The sequence below is a fragment of the Aotus nancymaae genome, unplaced genomic scaffold, assembly GCF_030222135.1.
Source record: "Aotus nancymaae isolate 86718 unplaced genomic scaffold, 86718_ANA_hifiasm-v0.15.2.pri h1tg000007l, whole genome shotgun sequence".
Taxonomy (NCBI): Eukaryota; Metazoa; Chordata; class Mammalia; order Primates; family Aotidae; genus Aotus; species Aotus nancymaae.
In genome coordinates this window covers 25,038,472-25,055,605 of record NW_026988418.1, presented here as the reverse complement: position 1 = coordinate 25,055,605, position 17,134 = coordinate 25,038,472, and the positions used below count along the sequence as shown (strand labels likewise).

The 17,134-nt window shown below is 37.3% G+C and overlaps 1 protein-coding gene and 1 non-coding gene across 11 annotated transcripts in view; both read right to left on the bottom strand.

Annotated features, from left to right (window-relative positions):
* The window catches only part of PATJ (PATJ crumbs cell polarity complex component), a 399,000-nt gene that overhangs the window by 299,240 nt on the left and 82,626 nt on the right, over window positions 1-17,134 (bottom strand). The window lies entirely within an intron of this gene.
* LOC135273479 (U6 spliceosomal RNA) lies at window positions 520-621 on the bottom strand. Its single transcript, XR_010341275.1, has one exon. It is a non-coding gene; the product is annotated as a U6 spliceosomal RNA (small nuclear RNA).

Below are 17,134 nucleotides of genomic sequence, written 5' to 3'. Positions count from 1 at the left end.
TGCTTACTAAAACGTATTCAGGTTTAGACCGCTAGTTATTCTAAACACTAAATCTAATCTACCACCTCTTTTCCTGGAGGACAGAACCCAAAGGCAGCTCCTTTGTCATTTGGGGGGCAGGGAGGGGACAAATGAGCCACCTCTGAAGATGCCCCATTATGTATAATTGGGCTTCATTTTCTATGATGACTTTTCTGCCTGTGATTTCCCACATAGCTGAATGAAATCGCTTTAATGAGTAACAGTCATTTCCTTTCATTTCCTTTACATCACATACAGCAGCCACCCTATGGAAAAACAGCAGCTGCTACTGCCTACTGGGGTGGCTGCTATTCTTGAGGCTTAGCTGCATAAAAATGCTCGAAAACCAGCCTGACACAGGCTGCTTCTTATCAGAAAGGTCCATTTTCTGCAAATACAGTCTACAATATTATGTGCATGTTATAGCAAACAAAATGTTATAGAGATACTTCTCAAAACCCCTACCCAACCCCTAGGCACCCAGGCCTGTTTACATAGATATATATGAAGTGCTTCACAAACGTGCATGTTATCCTTGCACAGGGGTCATGCTGACCTCTGTATCATTCCAATTGTAGTGTATGTGCTGCCAAAGTGCACGCCCTTGACGGCATCTTACTAAAATTATTCTGTCTTCCTACTAAAAACAAAGTCCCCGTCAGCTTTTATCACCTTTCATTGTAATTTTAAAATCTCTTATATTTCTTTTGGTAGATAACACTGCAAGGAACATTGTGTTTAAGAATCAAGATGCTGCTTTAGACGAAACAGCCAATAGAGGGCACTAAAGACCAATCATAGAACATGAGAAACACACTATGTGAGATAGTGTCTTCAAAAGGAATTCTTTTCCTCTTTACTCAAAAAGTTTATATTATTATACATGCTCTAATAGTGCCCGATATATTTGGTTCAACCCGATAATTTCTGAAAGTTGTACCCTACACCATTTTTTTGGGGGGACAGAGTCCCACTTTGTCACCCAGGCTGCATTCTCATGCCTCAGCCACCCGAGTAGCTGACATTACAGGTGTGCACTGTCACTCCCAGCTAATTCCTGTATTTTTAGTAGAGACAGGGTTTTGCCATATTGGTCAGGCTAGTCTCAAACTCCTGGCCTCAAGTGATCCACCCTCCTTGGCTTCCCAAAGTGCTAGAATTACAGGCACCCAGCCAGATCCTTACATCTTTTAAAAATATTATCACAAACTTGTCCTTTGTAAGGACATGGATGAATCTGGAAACCATCATTCTCAGCAAACTGATACAAGAACAGAAAACCAAACACTACATGTACTCGCTCATAGGCGGGTGTTGAACAATGAGAACACATGGACACAGGGAGGGGAGCATCACACACCGGGGTCTGTTTAGGGGTGGCTAGGGGAGGGTCAATGGTGGGTGGGGAGGTTGCGGAAAGATAACACGAGGAGAAATGCCAGATATAGGTGACAGGGGGATGGAGGCAGCAAACCACCTTGCCATGTATGTACCTATGCAACAATCCTGCATGATCTGCACATGTACCCCAGAACCTAAAGTATAATAAAATATATATATTTATTATCAAACTCCTATAATTAATTAAGAACAGCAAACTTTCATCAGAATACTACACGTGAAGACAGGAGTGTGGACCTGAATTCTACACCTTCTTACTCAGCCAGGAAATCCTGGTGAACCACGTAACTGCTCTGCCTCCTAAGTGAATAAAATCAACAAGCCAGACTCAAGAAAAGTGGATAAATGGATTTTTAATGTTTCTTCAAGTGATGCTAATGTTTGACGTTTATTATGAACATAGGATGTTTTGATGTTGGGGAAATCCAAGTTGACAGACCCTTCTCCTCCTATATCCTCTGAGTGGCATCAGCACACACCCAAGCTTTTTCTTCTCCCCCTCACCCTTCCATTGAGTTGCTCACTAAGGCATGTCAGTTTGACCTTTTATCTCTTATCTCTTCTGATTCTTCCTTTCCATTTCCACTGCCACCACCTTGGTTCAGCTTCTCGTTATTCCTGAGCAACTGCTATGGTTTGCTGATAGGTCTACCTGTGTCTAATCTTGCCCCCATAAGTGCATTTTCTACAGAGATAATAGACGTGTCTTTAAAAATAAAAAGGTGATCATAATTCCTCCTCTGCTTAAAATAACTTCAGGGACACCCACTGCCTTCAGGATAAAGTCCTAACTCCTTTATTCTTCGTGAAAGGAAAACCTTCAGAACGGCAGTTCTGTCTCGTCTCTCACTCGCCCCATATGTACCACTGCCTGCTCCCATTTGCCCAACACTTAATCCCAACAGTAAAGACAGTAAAGGACCACAGAAATCCAGGTATTGTGAAATGCCTTGTCATGCTGCATGGCATAATGCAAGTCATTCCCTCCGCCAGGAATGCTGTCCCTCACCCACTGCCATTTGTCTAGACTCTGCCACCAGTCAGCTCAAGTGTCTCCTCCAATGAGAAGCATTCCCTTACTCCCTGAAGACCCAAGCACTTCCTACTCTGTGATATCCCTAAACCTAACAAGACCTTCAATTACAGCATTTGTCATAATATATCTCCTTTACTGTCTGACCTTCTAGAATTAGTTTGGTCTTCCTGTTAGATGTATCCACAGCTTGTTGCATTTTCTTCATTAAAACACTTTTTACATTTTACTGAGATTATTGTAAATGACTTCTCTAAATTACTTCCTACTAAAAGTAAGCTTTATGAGACCAAGAATGTGTTTGCTTATTTGTTGCCTGATTTTCAGGGCCTACTACAATGCTTGTCACGGAGAAGGCGCTGAAGAGTAGTTAAAATGTCGAATAACTATCTATTTTGTTTCTCTCTTCCCACTGGACGACAAGTACTCCAAAAGCAAAACCCACATTCCATCATATACGAATAACAATAGGTGATGACACTTACTAAGTCCTTGCCATACCAGGGTCTGTTCTAAGAATCTTATTTATTTGAACCCATTTAATCCTCACACCATCATGAGATAGGTACGTATCATCATTATCCCCACTTTCTTGGTGAGAAAATTAAGAAAAATTAAATAACTTAACCAAAGCACATGGCTGGTAAATGGCAGAGCCAGAAATTAAACCAGTCAAATTCCGGAGTTTGTGCTTTTAGCCACACTAAGCAATGCTGCTTCTCTAACTTAAGTATTTGCTAAATGAATGAATGTCAAAAGAAGACAAATATGTTAGAAGATATTCTTATCATCTTACAAAAGTGTATAAAACTGAATCCCTTAAATATCACACTTGGCCACTAGAGGTTTATGTTTCAGTACCTAGCAGATGAAAAGTTAGAGAGTACAGAATGTGCAGTGTGCCTGCATGTACAGGTAAAACATGCATTTGTTTGCCAAATTTCAACGTACAGTTACTTTCTCAAGAATCTATTCATTTGGTGGGCATGTGAACACCCTTACATGAATGAATTCAAACATGTGATAATCATTATGCTCAAATGGATGGGTTTCAAAGTTTCTGATGTGTCTATAAAATGTATTATATGAGTATTTGTGTACATTCCCAAAGATCAAAGAGATTTCACATAAACTAAGGCAGAGTGCAGGGGCATCACCTGGAGCAGAGAGGTGGTTCAGCTGACATGTAGCTCTGTCAGAGACAGACATCAGCTCGAAGATGTGGAGAGCTCTAGCTGTGAAACTGCTCCAAAACCTAGACTGCAAATCCAGCCTACCACGGCAAACTCAGTGAAAAGACACGAAGCAGAGCATGTGACATAAAGAGGAGACAGAAGGAATTAACAAGAAAAATGTCATATGTAATAAACTGGCAAATGCATCAGGAAGAGGTATTTAGGAAATAAGAACATGAGATACATATCAAGAATTGTTCTAATATTTAACATTTATATGCTTTGCAGTATTATCCCAATAAAGAAGCATGAGGTGTAACAAAGACTTAACTACATCCAAAATGAAGAATATCTTTTGGGTTTGTTTTTCAAAAAAATCTATTCTGTATGTAACACTCAAACTTTTAAAAACATTAAATAACAGGATAGGAATTTAAAGACCACACAGCAGGATGACAAAGAGATGGATCAATTGTGACTCTTATTGTCGACTGAGTGTATTAAACATAAAGTTGGTCAACTAAATTCCTGAGAGGAAATCTGGTTAATTCATAGAGTCTTTTTTCTTTTTTGAGACAGGGTCTCACTCGGTCGTCCAGGCTTGAGTGCAGTGACACAATCACAGTTCACTACAGTCTCCACCTCCTGGGCTTAAGGAATCCTCCCACCTCAGCCTCCTGAGTAGCTGGGACCACAGGTGCACACCACATTCAGCTAAATAACTTTTATTTTTTGTAGATGGGGTCTCCCTATGTTGCTCAGCAGATCTCAAACTTCTGGGCTCAGGGCATCCTCCCGCCTCAGCCTCCCAAAGTGCTGGGATTATAGGCATAAGCCACTGTGCCTGGCCTAATTTATATAGTCTAATGGTATATTATTAAAGTTCTAGGCTGGATTGCATAGTTCACCACACCAAAATACCCGCTCTATGGCTGTATTACAGAGATCCTTGACAAGGATGAAATGATTCCAAGGAAGGACTAGCAAAACAACTTTAATCAACTCTGAAATAAAAAGTATTCTACAAGTGAAAAGAAACAATCTACCAATCAATAAATTCACTGCTACAGCACATATCACTACAAAACTAGGCTGTAAGCTTCATTCCACAGATATCTGTTTTTATTTCATTAAGAGAAAGTATGTTTCAAAGATAATTTTAAAGGAACTACAGACACTGATTTCTGGACAACATAGTTAACTATGTAATACTGGATAAGAGAATTATTCCAACTCAATGATGTTCAACTGAGGAAACTATGAAAACAGCAGGTAGCCAAACATTGGCTTCTTGAAAAGTATACTCTTAAATGTGGCCATTATTATTTGAACTAAGGAGTATTAAGTTAAAATCTAAATTAATTAACAGCTAAATACATTTTCAAAGCAAGACCTCAAGGAAGTTGCTAAAATAGAGAATGTAGGAAGAAACCATTAAGTTTAAAAGGAAGACAGCCGGCTGGGCACACTCTCTCACACGTGTAATCCCAGCACTTTGGGAGGCCAAGGTGGGAGGATCACTTGAGTCTAGGAGGTCAAGATCACCCTGGGCAATACAGTGAGACTTCATCTCTAAAAAACATTAAAAATAAATAAAAGGGAGACAACTATTTCATTCTGGAGGTAGGCAAAAGAAGAAACTGGGTAAAAGAGACAAAGGAAATGTTCTTTTACAAACATAAACACACGCAGAGAGAGATTTATATACCTTAAGGAAAAAGGAAAACAGTAATCTGCAGAAGCTTCGTGGTACCATTAGCATGAATTAAAATTTTCATTGTGCGTAATGTCAGAGAACAGAAATTCCAAGATTTTTAAAAAGAGAGAGAAAAGATATATAAGAGAGGGAAACAATGAAGACAGCTATTCAGTCCATTAGTGGCAGGATGAGTGTGGATTAGAAGAGACAAGTTTTGAGCCCTAGTTTGGTCCCCACCTGGATGTGTACAGTTTCATGAGTGTCTCCATTTCTCTGAGTCAGTTTCCTCACAAACGTAAAATGAAAAAGTTGGATACACTAGTTATGATCCCTTCTCTCAACTCTAAAATCCTATAACTTAATTTGACAAGAGTATCTTGACTCAAATGTGTCCATAATTTCTATCCAAACATTCACAAAACCACTATAAAAAGTAAGGAAAAATATAAGTTAATTCAAAACACTGCATCGGCAATGACACTGATGTACAGTTGGGTCACAAAACTCAAAAAGGGTATTCCACCATAAAAAAAAAAAAAAAATACATATGACAGCATGGGTCCTTTTTCAATAAAATGTGTCTTAAAACACCTTTTCTTTTTCCTTTGCCATTTCCGAGCAACAAAAGCCATGTCAGGAACCATTTGCTGAATTAAAATCACAAGAACAGTTCTGGTTTAAAACAATAGGGTATAATTAATAATTTCAAAAGACTATCTTCTGATTTGACCAATCAGCTAAGCATTTACTTTTGGGAAAGAGAAATAAACATATTTATAGTGAATGCGAAGCAATAACTAATTGATTCTAATGAATAATGAAGAAGCTATCTTACCTAACATCTAACTCCATTTTTAACTATTTTATAATATAGCAAAGTATTACACTAATCATACCAATTACCACAACACCATCATGTTCAAAGTAAGTGCCCACAAAATACATTCAGTCCACTCAAGATAGATTACACTGATATGGTTCCTGGCTCCTCGTGTCTTATTACTTCCTAAATACTATTAGGCAGTAAGAATAGATTTTTCCACACATCAGACATAGAACTAAACGGTCCCAGAGCTACAGAGTAAGCACAGCACAGAAGGCAATAAAAAGTAAAATGGAAGAGAAGTGGACAAAGAAACTTGCTAAAAGATCAAAATATATTCTAAAGAGGAACAAAAAGACATAAGCTTGCACATACTTTTATCCTTTAAAGCTTAGGACTTTAAAAACCTATTTTAAGCACCACAATATCTTAAATGGTTTAAGCAGGAGTCCCATGGAAATCACTTCTTGCAGACTATTCCTTTGTTATATCCCCCTCTGGTCTCCTACTGAGTAACTTCTTTGTATATTAGATACATTCCTTGGATGTTTCATCTCTTGAAAATTTTATGTCATGCTGTAATTGTTTACATGGTTACCAGCTACTCCTGGTCCAGGAAGTTTGCTAGTTGTAAAGAAAACAAAACAAACCATACAACTGTCCTTTATCTAAAAGCCCCATCATCTTGCCGAAATGCCTGGGGTTCCACCAGGCAGACAGTAGTACTCAAGCACAATTAAAATTACATTAGTTGTGGCCGGGTACAGTGCCTCATACCTGTAATCCCAGCACTTTGGGAGGCCAAGGCAGGCAGATCACTTGAGACCAGGAGTTTGAGACCAGCCTGGTCAACATGGCGAAACCCACCTTTACTAAAAATACAAAAAAAATTAGCCAGGTGTGGTGGTGTGCACCTGTAATCACAGCTACTCAGAAGGCTGAGGCAGGAGAATTGCTTGAACCCGGGAGGCAGAGGTTACAGCGAGCCAAGATAGCACCAGTATACTCCAGCCTGGGCAAGAGTAAGACTCCCTCTAAAAAATAACAAAAATTACATTAGTTGAAATGTGAATATACTTAACACTACTGAACTATTCATTTAAAAACAGTTAAGATGGTAAATTTTATGTTATGTACACTTTATGATTTTTATAAGTATAGAATATGAATTTATAAATAAGAAATACTCCATTATCTTCCAGAAGAAAATTATATTAGTTGAAAGTTATTATGATGCAGGGAAAGTATAGACATATAAAAGTTTAAAGCTTTGCAATTTTGGAATTTATTTTAATTTTCTAAATAAATCACTGTCAACTTAACCTAAACACAAATACTAGCCAAATGATAGTGATCAAGTTTTTTAATCTTGAAGATTTTTCTGATTTGTAAATGGAAATAACAATAGTACAGATTTCAGTTATTAAAAGTGTTCAACAAGGCATGTAATATGCTTAGTAAGTCCATAGTAATCACTTCATAGTAATAACTTCTATTCCATCATAAATTTCATAGTAATAGTAATGTTATTATTATTACTATGAAAATGATGATGGAAAAAATGTTAAAAGGACATACGGGTTTCAGGAGTTAAACAGTTTCCATCCCATTTACTGCCCTCTAAATTCAACTGAGCATATGTGACTTAGACCAACAATGCTATCATCTGCTAAACCCTTCACCTCATGATGGTACATTCAAATATTAAAATATGAAAACATAGGGTTGAATCTATGCCCTCCAGATATGCAGATCTATAACCTCTCGAATGCACAGAGGCTCAGAACAGCATGGCATCCTCAGTTTTCATTCTCCCTGAGCAGACACTGTAAGATGGGAGCCATCTCTACACTGGGAGACTGCCTGACAACACAGCCACATCAAAGTCACAGGATGCCCTTCATTCTTTAGAAAAGATTCTGCAGTGTTTTGCTCTTTTCTTTCTACTCCTTGAAAGGTCAACCAAAGCTGATATATAGCACACAAAATGTAGAATTAAAACTTTGCTAACTTTGAAACCGTACAGGAAAAAGGCCAAAGAGTCCTGCTAGGAAATCCAAGGTAAAGTACACAGTTTATACTCTCGGGTGGCAAAAATAAATAAATAAATATTATGTCAGTGAAGAGTTCTGGCCAGGTGAGAAGAGTAAAGGCAAGGGATCATAGGGTTCAAGAATAATCTGAAGAAAAGCTTTTAAAATTATATTAAGTATGTCTCTCTAGAATGACAAAATAACTAGAAATTTCTATCACCTTTCAGTTGAGCCATAATTATGAAGAATTAGTGTTATTTTTGGTCTACAGACTGCACCTGACAAAACCACACACTCAGGAGCTCAGTGCCATTTACTAACTGGGTGGTTATGAGCAAACGCCTTAACCTCAGCATCAGTTTTCCTTATCCATAAAACAAAAATGATCACAGGCCCTGTAGCCTGGAGGTTGTAGAGAAGATTAAATCAGTCAATATACCTGAAGTGTTTTAAACAGTGCCTGACTCAGAGTACAGTAGCCCCCCTTATCCATGAGGAATACGTTCGAAGACCCCCAGTGGATGCCTGACACCACAGAAAGTACCAAGCTATATATATACTATGATTGTTCCCTTACATACGTACCTATTGTATTAGTCCATCTTCACACTGCTGTAAAGAACTACCTGAGACTGGGTAATTTATCAAAGAAAAGGGGTTTAATTGACTCACAGTTCCGCATGGCTAGGGAGGCCTCAGGAAACTTATAATCATGGCGTAAGGCAAAGGGGAAGCAAGGTACATCTTACATGGCAGCAGGAGAGAGAGAACAAGTGGGAAGCTGCCACGCACTTTTAAACCATCAGATCTTGTGAGAACTCACTTGTTATCACAAGAACAGCATGGCGGAAACTACCCTCATGATCTAATTACCTCCTACCAGGTCCCTCCCCTGACAAATGGGGATTATAATTTGAGATGAGATTTGGGTAGAGACACAGAGGCAAACCATATCACCTATGATAAAGGTTAATTTATAAATTAGGCACAGTAAGAGATTAATAATAAGAAAATAGAACAATTATAATAATACAGTGTAATAAAATATATGTGAATGTGGTCTCTCTCAAAAATAGCTTAATATTTTCAGACTGCAGTTGACCATAAGTAATTGAAGCCAAGGGAAGTAAAAGCTCAAAAAAGAGGGAACTGTAAGCAGTACAGCAAGCATTGTTAGCTATTAAACCTATGGCCATGTTTTCCAAATAAAAAATCATAACACAAAGTTTTCAAATGACTTTTCATTAAAAGAAATAAAATTTGAAAGTTTAGGAAAATATTAAGCAATTCAGTTAAGAAAGAAAATAAAGACATGAAATCAGGACTAACTTATTAATTCTGGGTTATTCACTGCGGCTAGAACGTCCAATCCCTTACTGTCCACACAGCAGACCTCAATTCCCCCATAAGACCTCTCTGGATCCCAAGAAATAACACTCAGAGAGTCTTTTAGTCTTACTTTCGCCATTGCTAAAATTATAACATATTGCACAGAGCTGTTACGAAGTCTGTTCTCTGTATTATGTTGTAATATATGCTTATTCGTCCACTCTCTGTCTACTCCAAATTGAATTTAAACTCCATGAGGACGGACTTCATCTGATTTGTTCACTGCTAGCTCCCCAATGCCTAGAACAATACCTGGAAGAAGAGATGCTCAGCAAACATTTATTATATATAAGATCTTGAAGGGGAGTATATCTTTTCATTTTTACAGTCTCCATATTGGCTAATATCTTTTAAAGGTGAGAATGAATAACAAACATAACAAATCTGTAATCAGATTCTATCTTCGAAAATCTTCATCATCATTATCATCATTTTTTAGTAAATATAATAGGAACACTGATTATTTTGTGCTAAGAAAAACATAGGCGTTTATATCCATCTTCTTTTTTTTTTTTTAAGACCTGGTCTCACTCTGTCAGCCAGGCTGAAGTGCAGTGGTGTGATTACGGTTCACTGCAGCCTCGAACTCCTGTGCTCAAGCCTCCCGAGTAGCTGGGACTATAAGTGCATGCCACCATGCCCGGCTAAATTGTTTTTGGTTTTGTAGAGACAGTTTCACTATGTTGCCCAGGCTGGTCTTGAACTCCTGGCTTCAAGCAATCTTCCTGCCTCAACCTCCCAGTGTTGGGATTACAAGCATGAGTCACCATACCCAACCTATACTCATCTTTTTATTTAGTCCTTGTAACCTTATAAAGCAAATATTACTTCTATTTTAGATATTATCATTTTAGTAAATGGAGAATAAGAAAGACTAACAAGCTTGCCAAAGTCCTAGGAGTATAGCCAGAATGCAAACCTGGACATTTGGGCCCTTTCTGACTCGTAAGGTTGTGCTCAACCATACCATGTGTTCACAGTGCTATACTGATAAATGTATTATCAGATTAAATAGCCAGGCATGATGGTGGGAACCTGTAATCCTAGCTACTCAGGAGGCTGAGGCAGGAGAATCACTTGAACCTGGGAGGCAGAGGTTGCAGTAAGCAGAGATCTTGCCATACTGCACACCAGCCCGGGGGACAGTGCCAGACTCCATCTAAAAAAAAAAACTGCAATATCAGTTTAAAATAAAATACAGAGGGAAGGGGTGAAAGGGAAACTTGAGCCCTACAAATGGTGTGTAAGAATCAGCCAGTCAAGTCAATCCACTTCCAAGCATCATTCACAGACTAGACATTTGCTAAGTGAAGGAGGCAGCACCACTTCCTGGCATTCACTGGGAAAGCCTGGCTTTTCCGGATCACTGCCTGCTCCAAACGACACCCACGAACAGGGCGGAGCAGCACAAATCACCACGCCTTGAACAAACAGATTCCCAATACTATTTGTTAATCTGATTCAATCACTCTGGCACACTCTAGGAGGGGCTATGACTTTATCTAGGTTCTTAATACCCACATCACACTCAAGTGGGAACTCCAAAACACACCCATTGCTGCAGGTAGAAGACTGGTGATAAAACACCTCTAGAGACCGAGTTTCTTCTTTAAATGAACTATTCCTATTCTTTACTTTTTTAAAAAAATAGTTGTTCTTTTTTTTAATTACATGAGAGACTGATGCATAGCCAGGCTGATACCCACACCCTTCCTGGAATATCTTGAGCACTTCACAGGAAAGATGTGATTACCAGGTATGGCAATAAATCTGAGCACCTTTATGCCCACATTTTAGCTCTCTCTGGCCATTCCAAAAACACTGATATTTATAGTTTGGCCATTTCTGAAATACTTACTAAAGATAATACTGCAGATTCACCATCTTCAGGAACCTCTCCTCCTCAGCAATGCCTTTGAGTATGAAGCAGAAACTGCATGGATAAACATGTGCTAAAATGAAAGCTACCCTATGAGAAAGCACCACCCAGCTGACAAGCCTTTGCTGCTTGCCCGTTATTCTCCTTTGCCCCCACTAGACACAATGGGATTTTTTGCCAAATTCGTATTCCAGAGCCATGAAATCCTTGCAAAGTTCAACATCAGGCCTGACTTAAGATCTTTGAGGCCTCCTGCTAACTTCATCCCCCTGCAGCTGCCTCACTAAGGCAAGCTTTTGATCTGTACTATCTGGATTTCAAGCTGATATACACACAGCCTCTTTGATCTCTTATTAAGTGGCTTCTGGTCTCCTGATGCCTTTAGTCTTGCTGCACTGAGGTTTTTGGAAGTCAGTCGTCATCCTGAGCACACTACAAACTGCACACACCAGGAGTGGGCTCCCTTCATTCACCCACTTCGCAGGCTTGAAAAGCAATATTTAAGCCATGAGAGAATTTCCTCAGTAGCCACAATCAATCCACTCCATGAGCACACCACTAAGAATTATTTTTCAAATGAAGCAGCTTAAAATGATTTAAAGGATATAGAACTTTCCCATAGAGCGAAAGGAAGCAAATCCCCTGTGAAAAGAAATCTTCGGACCAGTTGGCACTGGAACTTACAGAACTTTGATGTTAATAAAAATAAATGTAGGAATCAGGGATGGGCAAAAAGTAGCCTTTATCAGTTCCCCTAAGTTCTGTTAAGCAAAAAGTGACCTTTAAATGCAGCTGTGTGGTGTGTTCAACAGTAAGGCATACGATATATCCGCATGACTACAGATACTGCCATTAGTAGCAGATTGACTGCATTTTGCTCAGTACCAATATCTTACATGGGTGAAGTGGACCCAACGAACTCTTTAAAAAAAAAAAGCAAGAGGAAAAAAAAAACCCAGATGCCAGTGGCCATGTTTTAAGATCCCTTGAGCATTAAAGTGAAACTGCATAATAACTTACGGTACATGCCTATCCTTTATATTTTAGATTCTGGAAATAATATGGTTTTATACCTGACTTTATAATGTTACCATTCCATATACTACTAATGTGTTAGAATTATGTCAATACCCATCAAATGCTAAATCCTAAATTCTGTAAACTGATTAGCTAAGAGGAACATAAAGATAGCAGGCTTGCATAGGCTATTGAACAGTATATACTGATATTAGCATTTACCCAAATTCTCAAATCTCTTGGTAAAAATTAAAGTCCTAATCCCCTCTCCACAACCCCAACACTTTAAAGCTAAATTTTCTTAAAAAAAAAAAAAGTGAAACAAGATTAAAATTTGTGGAAGAAGAAAAAAGAATAAATAAAATTTGGTGGAAGAAATAGAAATAGAGTTTTGGGCACTAATACCATAGTCCGAATGTAAATACTTTATGCCCTCTTAGCTACAAAAGCCAATAAATTAATTACTGCCATATATAAAGTTGAAACAAAATTGATAGTTATATATTGCTATCAATTATCTATCCACATCATAGAAAACCATTAGCAAATTCATGAATTACACACCCGCTTATACTATCTTCCATGAGAATTATCTGAATAAAGAAATAACTTTATATAAGAAAGGATTGATTTTAAGTGGTCTAAACATATGTGAGTCTCACAAACTGTTAAATGCAAGCTAGCTGGTAAATATGTACCAAAATTTAAAAGACATAATATGCTCTTCTGATGAGCAATTCCACTTTCAGAAATTTATCACCTACCTAACACAAGATTTATTCCCACCTTTTAACAAAAGAGTATCACAAAAATATCCACTAAAGCCTTACTTAAAATACCTACCAACTGGGTACAGGAGGCTGTTTAAATAAATTATTGTACATCAACAATAAAAATACTATGCAGTCATTAAAAAGAGGTAGCTCTATAAATACCAAAGTGAAAGAGCATATAATTTTAAGAAAAAAAACACAGAGCCCTTAAAGGGTGTATGATATAATCCATTTATATGACAACAATTTTTTAAAATTAAACTTACTTATATAACCATGTATATATAAAGTGTTTCTGAGAGGATGGACAAGAAAAACAGGTTTTTTTTACCTGAAAGAAGTAAGGAGGTAGATTTACTTGTCACAGAATATCTTCGTACACCTTTGAATTTGTATGCCATATGTATGTATTACCTATTTTTAAAACATTTTCAGTGTGTGCTCAGAAAGTCATTCTGTCGTAAATAAGGAAAAAGACAACTTAAAGATATACGTGAAAGGTATGCAATCCCTTCCTACAACTTTTATAAATCTTTTAAAAAGAGAATTCTAATAGAGTTAATAGGCAGTCAAAACTACACAGTAAATTTTTTGCACAAATACTAAGGCATACTATATCCAAGACTCAGTAACACTGCAGTATTTTATATTTTGGTTTTATAACCCACTTCCTCTGTTAAGAAAAATTAATAACTGTCCATTTTTAAAGGGAGGAATATTTCCACTATTTTTATTGAGTTGCCATTTGCCTTCGGTCTTTCAAACAAATTGTTAAAGCATTACTAACAGTATTTACGTATGAATCACCTCTCAGTGGCTATGTTATCATGCTTTCTATTTTTATCTCTCTCACAGTTTGAGAGAGATAAAAATAGTATTTCAAAAATATCTGCTTTGGCAAAAACTGAGTCACTCAAGAGTGGAGAGAAATGAGGAAGAGGATGTGGGAAGGAGAATTATTGGTTAATAAATTTAATCTCCCAAATCACTGAAATTCAAAAAGTACCAAGGATGGCAATATCATGGCTAATGTTCAAAAATTGGCTAATGTCAAACATTTCCACTGAATTATAATCATGAGGGGTTATTCAAAGTTCAACATAAATCAAAACACCAGAAAATACCTACTTGCCATGTTTAATTTATAAGGTCAACTGAAGGTAAAATCCATAGAGTTCTAATTTTTTTTTCAAGCTTTTTGGTAGAAATTAAAAATTACAGACTCTTGGACTACCTAATAATTGCTTCATTACTGAACATTAACCCACAACAAATTACTTGTACTAGTTTAGGATTCTTAAACTTGCAATGATTTTCTTCTGAAGCAATAAAAACTAGCTCTTACACAATGCATATGAGCACACTATATTAATTTTTAATACTTGCTAAACTTTCATATAAGCATGAAAAATGAGAATACTATCTAGTAGCTTAGTTTTTAAGATATGAAATTTTTCACAAGCTGGAAAAACAAAAAGGTCTTCTGTAATAAATTTATTATAGGGATGCCCCATAATAAAATGCACATGGAAATAGTACTCACAAAGAAAAGAGCAGTATAGTATGATGGTTAAAGGCACAGACCTGGCAGAGGAGGAGGCGGCAGAAGAAAAAGAAAGAAAAAAGAGACCTGGGCCCCAGCTTCTGTTCAAATTCCAGTTCTACCATATACTGCCTGTATGAATTGGACTAACTGCTTAACTTTACTGTGCCTCAGTTTCTTCACTTCTAAAATGACAAGAATAAGAGTATCTCTTTCATATGGTTCGTGTGAGGAATACATGGTCTAATTATATGTAAAGCAATTAGAACATTATCTAGCACTCAGTAAACACTCAATAAATGTTACCCAACATTGGTATTAATACTAGTGTGTGCATAAGTAACCTTCCACAGAGACAATAGTCTAAGGAATACAGACATTACACATAAATACTAGGGAAACAAGACAGAGTTAATTAAGGCATAATATAAAAACCTCACCTACAAACAGGCAAGAAATTACAGTATAAAAACTTACAACCAAATTTCTGAAGAGTTTTGTTGCTTAGAAACAGAGGTAAGCCATAATATTAATGCTCTTGGCAAATTACATCCCATTGTTTGCCATGATACAATCCTGTAAGGCATGATATGGATCAGTGAATCTTCTAATATGGCACACATACAGAGTGGGATTTTAACTAGCACTATCTGGAGTGGTTAGGCATATTTGAAACTAACAAATATTCTATCTCTTCAAATAATAGCCAATAAAGCTACTACCTGTACCCTAAAATCTAAGAAAGAAACTTATAACCTAATCATATTTACTGTCTTCCTTGTTGCTTTCTCTTTTGCCTTTGAACCAACCTAATTGAAAGTGTCTTTCATGAAATGAATTTTCACACTTTGTACTTTGGCCACATGATTGAGTTGTAGAACTGTGTATCAGACTCAACTGTTCATTTCAGGTATAAAGGTAAACCTCTTTCCTCTACTCAGCTACACAACTTCCACCAATATTCTGAGTCACTGACCGTCTGGAGAGCTACCCTATTGTTCTATAGACTAATTCAAGCTCCTTTAACTGCTCACTCATCTTCCCCCTACCCTACCTTTTTTTTTTTTAAAGACAGAATCTGGCTCTGTCACCCAGGCTGGAGTGCAGTGGCGCAATCTCAGCTCACCATAACCTCTGCCTCCCAGGCTCAAGGGATTCTCCTGCCTCAGCCTCCTAAGTAGCTGGGATTACAGGTGTGCACCACCGTGCCCAGCTAATTTTTGTATTTTTTAGTATAGACAGGGTTTCACCATGTTGGCCAGGCTGGTTTGAACTCCTGGCCTCAAGCAATCTGCCCACTTTGGCCTCCCAAAGTTCTGGGATTATAGGTTTGAGCCAATGCCCCTGGCCTCTTTTCCTAAAGTTCAGTTCAATTTATATAAAAAGCAAACTTCTGGCCAATAATCCACAACTGGGTAATTCACATATGGCTTATCAAGAATTGGCTGCATTTTAGAATGCAATTTTAACATTAAATTTAGACTTCACTAAACAAAGGCATCTACTTATTATTTTTTCTAATCTAGAGAGTTAAAAATGGATAGAGTACAAACATAGGATGGTGCTGTCTTTGAAGAGAAGACAGTATCAAAACTTTTGTGTTTATTTTCTAAACTGAGTAATTGTTAATACATTTCCATAATAACATAACATTTCCTATTTTCTTACACACTAATTCACTTAATCCACACAATCTTTTGTGCTAGAGATTAGCATCTCTATTTTATAAATGAGGAGGTTACATAAACACTGGTGAAATAAATGCATGTAATTTTGTTAGGCTCTTCAAGAAGTTCTTATTCTAGAGAAAAGGCTGTTCATGAGAAAAGCAGTTTACTAAAATGCAATATTCCAAAGTAAAATTTCAATCTCTTCAATATTGCTAAGTAAGCCCTCTATAACCTAAAAGTTCTCCCACTCTACTAATATTTTCTCTCTGTAGCTAAATGTTTCTGCAGTACATCTTGTTCTAAACATACTAGGCCTAATCTACCTTGGCCCTACTCAGCTACCTAATAAATTCATACAGCACACACTGAATACAATAATAGCCAGGGACATGGCCTTTCATGGTTTTTGCTAAACCTTTGCCTGGCCTTGCAAAAAATATTTTTGAACTTTAGAATTTATTACCTAATTACAACAAAGGACAGTATAACACATTAATTGACTTGTCCAAAACCAAATTTGAATTGTGTTTACCTGTCATCCAAATGTCACAGTAGATAATAGTTCTAGGTACCACTGACAAATGGTGAAAACGTGCTGTACACATCTCTAAGTATACTTAAGACTGACTTAAGAAAAACATTCAAGTTAGGATTGAATGTAACCCCCACTCCCCGCCC